This window comes from Camellia sinensis, chromosome 13 (genome assembly GCF_055761805.1).
Source record: "Camellia sinensis isolate YWXY chromosome 13, ASM5576180v1, whole genome shotgun sequence".
NCBI lineage: Eukaryota > Viridiplantae > Streptophyta > Magnoliopsida > Ericales > Theaceae > Camellia > Camellia sinensis.
The window spans coordinates 64987106-64993105 of NC_138973.1; positions in this window are offsets into that span (position 1 = coordinate 64987106).

Sequence of the window (6000 nt, forward strand, 5' to 3'; positions counted from 1 at the left end):
TAACCTATACATACACACACGTTACGCGCGCGCGCACACACACACACACACACACACACACACACACACACACACACACACACACACATATATATATATATATATATATTTACTCCTCGTTTTGTTCATTTTTGTCCAACAATGCCTTTACGCCTACTACCACTACCATTCTTAGATTTTCCGGCACCGCAACCGTCAAAACCACCTACCGACCTCCCTTTACACTACATCCCCATTTCAATCTCATCCCACCCATCCTCGCCGGAGCCCTCACCATTGCTTGTCTCTTCTTCCTCGCCATTCGCTACTTGAAACATTCTCGGAAACGTATAGCTCTGCTAGATAAAAAAGAGAGACCCAACAGTGAATGGATAGCCACGCCGAGCTCGGTAGAAGATGGTGGTGGTGGAACAATGAAGGGTATTGCTCAAATCTATCGCCCTCCACCCTTAGATCTGTCACCACCCTCACCGTTTCACTTGAATTCGTTACTCCCACATCTCCATTTCTTTAGATCAACCACCCTTCTTCACTATCTCTTTCAGATCCATCATCACATCTACTATTTCCTCCTTTAGATTTGTTCAATCCTGTCACCATAATACAACATGTTGTGAAAGTGTAATCTTCACCCATAAAATAATTAGAAACACAGAGAGAGAGAGAGAGAGAGAGAGGTGATAGAAGAAAAAAAAGTAATTTAGAAATAAAATAATTATAATAATTATGGACAAATCAAAAAGTGACACGTGTATCAAATAAGTGTAAAAAGTTAACAAAAACAAACGGAAACAGACGGAGGGTCAACATTAGGACATGGTTAAAAATTCAGGGTTTAAATTGTTAAAATTAAAATGTTGGGGTTTAATGTGAAAAACACGCTAAACCTTGGGTTTTTTTTTTTTTTTTGTATTTTGCCCCAATATATATATGTATATATGATATTAAAGTGTGATTTTAATTATTTATTTTGATAATATTGGCATTATATTAAAGTGTTATTTGAATACCTATATATATTAATTTAAGTTAAATTATTTGGGTATTTTGATAATTTTAGTTCTATCATATTATAAAAATGTAATTATCATATAATAATTATGTATGATATATATTAAATTATAATATAGTAAAATAAATACTCATTTTGATATTAAAAATAAGAGAATTTTTTTTTTAGAATCCCTGGTATCAGGATTTTGTAGCATAAAAGATATTCAATATTTTTATAATATCTAAAATCCCTCAACATTGATTTAGAGAAAATTCGATCTAGAGAATTTATCTAGATTTTCCAGAGAATTTCTCTAGATTATAGTCTAGAGATTTTTTTGGATTTCTAGATAGTTTCTCTGGTTTTCACAAGCATTTCTCTGAGTTCAAACCAGAAAATTTCTTTACCTTCCCAATCACGATGTGCAATACACAAATCAATCACCCAAATAAGCAACAACAACAACCAATATGCATATATCTAGAGAAATTCTCTGAATTCCAGTTTAGAGATTTTCTTTGGATTTCAAGAAACAGTAATGAAGAGTTCAAGGAAAAGAGCATTTGGTTTCACTGTGATTTACATTTGTCAATGGGAAGGCCAGAGAAATTCTCTGGATTCCAATCTAGAGATTTTCTCTGGATTTCAAGAAATAGTAATGAAGAGTTCAAGAAACAGCAGAAAATTTCTCTGCCTTCCCAATCACGATGTGCAATACACAAATCGATCACCCAAATAAACAACAACAACAACAATCAATATATATATATATGTATCCAGAGAATTTATCTTCAAAGAAAATCTGGGAAAGCCATAAAAATTCTCTAGATTCTAGTCTAGAGATTTTCTTTGGATTTTCTCTGGATTTCAAGAAACAGTAATGAAGAGTTCAATGAATAGAGTATTTGGTTTCACTGTGATTTATATTTGTCCATGGGAAGTCCAGAGAAATTCTCCAGATTTTAGTCTAGAGATTTTCTCTGGATTTCAAGAGAATTTCTTTGGATTTTCTCTAGATTTTCTTTGGATTTCAAGAAACAGAGCATTTGGTTTCACTATGATTTGCATTTGTCCGCGGAAAGGCCAGTGAAATTCTCTAGATTCCAGTCTAGAGATTTTCTCTAGATTTCGAGAAACAGTAATGAAAAGTTCAAGGAACAGAGCATCTAGTTTCACTGTGATTTGCATTTGTCCATATACATAATACATATACAACTTCTCAAACCCTAAAACTTTAAATCCAAAATTCAAGAGCTCAACATCCCCTAATCCTTTAAAACCCATCAGCGCTATACAAATTTGTCAAACAAACCATAATCACATTGTTCACGAGACAGAGTTTCAAGTACACACATAAACATAAGGATATTCAAGAAATATATATTTGCATCAACTATATTGTTGAAAATGAAGAAAACAAAAGAGAGGAAAAACACAGAGAGAGAAAGATAGAATATATATTAGAAAACAAAACCCTAACCTTTAATGAACTCGTATTACATGTGTATGGTTTGTATGTATTTTTTTATTATATATATATACACGCACATACACAGAGAAAGATCAAAGATTCTAGATGAAACAAATCCTAATCAAACCTACCATGAAAGAGTTCTTGGACTTGTGTTTAATAATCACAAAACAAAATAGAAGTTTGTAAATCTATCAATGTGTGTATATATATATATAGAGAGAGAGAGAGAGGGAGGGGGAGAGATGATGTAGTAGATGCGACCGCGAGAGGAGTGAGAGAAGATGGCGGCGGCGGGAGGAGATGCGGTGATAGAGAAGAGCTGTCGACGGCGGCGATGAAGATGGAGTTTGTTGGGGAGAGAAGAGCAGAGAGAGGGAGAGAAAGAGATTGGTTTGATTTGAGAGAATCACATTTCTCTGTAATATTTGAGTGTCAGGGTTGAAGGACCTTAAATATCATAAAATAATATTATGGATTGCTTCCATTACTAAAAATGGGATACGGACCTTAGAGTTATTTTCTCTAATAGTAATAGTTAAATTATAAGAAGAATTAGTAACATAAAATTAAAAATAATTCTAACTATTTAATATTCTTTCATATTCTTTTGGAAAATAAAAATATGTAGAAATAGAAACTATATAAATTGTTTTGAAAAATTTAAATATAAATATGTTATAGGGCAAACTTCATTTTACCTCCTGTAGTTTGGGCCGGGTGTGGATTAGCCCCTGACATTCGAAAATCACCACATAACTCCCATGTGATTTGTGAACTAAAACGCACATTAATTTCTATTAACAAAATGTGTAAATTTACCTTTATACCTCCGTCTTCTTCATCTGGTCTCTTTTAGACTTGCAAATATACATACACACACATCTATATATATACACACACAGACAATCTTCTTCTTTTCAACGAAAAAGAACTGTCGGCGTGCATCCACTAGCAATGGCGTCGGGAAGAACCCTCCACCTATCAAATTCGAAACCACAGGCCAAAAATTGAATAATCTTCATTCAATTAAGCCCCTGAAATCAACTCAAACATAGCCAACATGACAAATCCAAAATAAATAAAAAAATAGTTGACAGCAACCATTTCAAAAACCAAAAGATAATTGCTTTGTGCAACTCTAAGAACACAAAAACAGGATACATGCAAAAGATAATAATAATAATAATAATAATAATAATAATAATAATAATAATAATAATAAAATAAACATGGAATTCGTAAGTCCATCACACTAAAAATTTTAGTCCAACACACTATTAAAAATTTCAAAATCCAAAATCTAACAAACTAATTTTTTTTTTCGTATAAAGCAGTTTCAAAGTAAAAATTTTTCTAAAATAATAATTCTGACATTTGGAGAGATCTTCGAATGCAATATGATTTAGAGAGAGAAGATTAAAAATCGTCCCTCTTCAATTCAAAGAAGCTGCAGCGGAATGTATGCCTTTGCCGACGTTGTTTCCGCTCTGTTCTTTCCTTCTTTGTCAATGGAGATTTGGGGATTTATGGTTGGAGTGAAATGAGAAGAGTAGTTAGATATAATTGGCGACGCCGTCGTTCATTAATCTTGTCAGTGCTGTTGTTACTCCGTTCTTCTCTCTAGTCGTCAATGGAGATTTGGGAGTGAGTGATCTCTGAGCCTAAATTTTTTGTTTTAATTTGATCATGGTGGAAGCTGCAAGTAGTAGACGTTGATGAGTCAGAAAAAAGAAAAGAAGAAGAGAAAAGGAGAAGAAAAAAAATGCAAGGCTACTGGCCCGTTTGGTGTAGCTGTTAAAACAGCTTATACATTATAGCTTAACATATTATAGATTATGATTTTAATCAGAAGTTGTTAATCTGTTTGCTGTAACTGTTAGATTATAGATTTAAGTTGCTGAGTAGTGTTTGTTAAATAAGCTGTGAAATATCTTTTTCAATTAATTTTTATTTTTTGTTTGTCTACATTTCTCATAAAAAATAATAATAATAATCTATAGCCCATTTGAGTCTTTTTCTATTTTTAAAAAAAATAAAAAATAAAAAAATTTAAGAGTATAATCATAAATTAACATGTCCATAGCAGAAGTTGATAATCAGAAGCAAGGGGTGAGCAGCTTCTCAGAATCATCTTTTTTGAGTTAAAATAAGCTGTTAGAATCAGAAGCTGTTTGAAATAAGTTTAACCAAACAGTCCAAAATAACTTTTTCAAAGTTAAAAGTCATAAGTTGGCTCTGAAAAGCTGAAACAAACACCCCCACTAATGGCTGGGATGAAAGGAGTAAGAGAGAAATAATTGAATGACATTGTTTATAAATTTGAAGATGTGCCAGAGGCATTTTTGTCCTAAAAATAATGTTACTCTCCTTGCAAGTGCATGACTCTCACAATGGGTTATTTTGAATGGAAAAGCTAATTGGGCATTTTAGTCCACAAATCATATGAGAGTTATGTGGTGATTTCCGAATGTCAAGGGATAATCTGCACCTAGCCCAAATCAGAGAGGGGTAAAGTGAAGTTTGTCCTATGATGTAATTAGATTAATCATATAATGATTTTATGTCATATATATTAAATTATAAGATTAAAAAATAAACACTCTTAATTAAATTAAAATATCAAATATATAAAATAATCCAAACCCAAAAATAAAAAATAAATGAAAACATCCAAATGATAGATACATCTCAATATGTGAAGTGATTAATCATTTGTAATATGATATTAAAACATAGAAGAACTTACTCTTCAACAATTGAAAAAGTAACTCAAGTATTAAATCCAAACTTCGGAGGTTTTTCAAGAGTATTATTGTTGTGTAGGGTTTTCAGTTGTGATTATATAAAATAATGTAGAAAAAAATTTGCATAGTCAAAATATAATCCATATAGAATTTGTAAGTAGATTTCATGTAAAACTCAAATTGAATTTGTGAGAGTATCATTGTTGTACAGATTTTTCTTCATGTGAGTTGTGATTATATAAAATAATATAGAAAATATTTTTTACAATCAAAATATAATTCATATAGAATTTATAGTTAGATTTCATGTAAAACTCAAATTGGATTTGTGAAAAAGTATTGTATATATGTAAGTAGTGTTTTTCTCTTACTTAGGTCGCACATTCTAAAGGCTGACTTTTTTTCTTTTTCTTTTTTTATTTTTTTCTAAAAAATTTGCATCAGTATCCGTATTCCATTTACATATAAAGTTCTATACAAACTCAATTTCAATTATAATAATCAATTTTATATGGACTAGAAATACTTATTTTTCATATATATAATTATAATTTAATTATTGCGATATTTGAAAAAATTTATCTCAGTATATAAATAAATAAATAAATAAGATAGAATGTGCTTAATTATGTGCATCACACAGATTAAATTAATTTTATTTTATATTTTATATTTTTTTGTCATGTCTTAATATTAATTTATATTTAATTATATATCTATATAATAATGGAGAAAGGTTTTTGAATTTATGTAAGAGACAATTGTCCTACTAGGACATTTCAATAGTT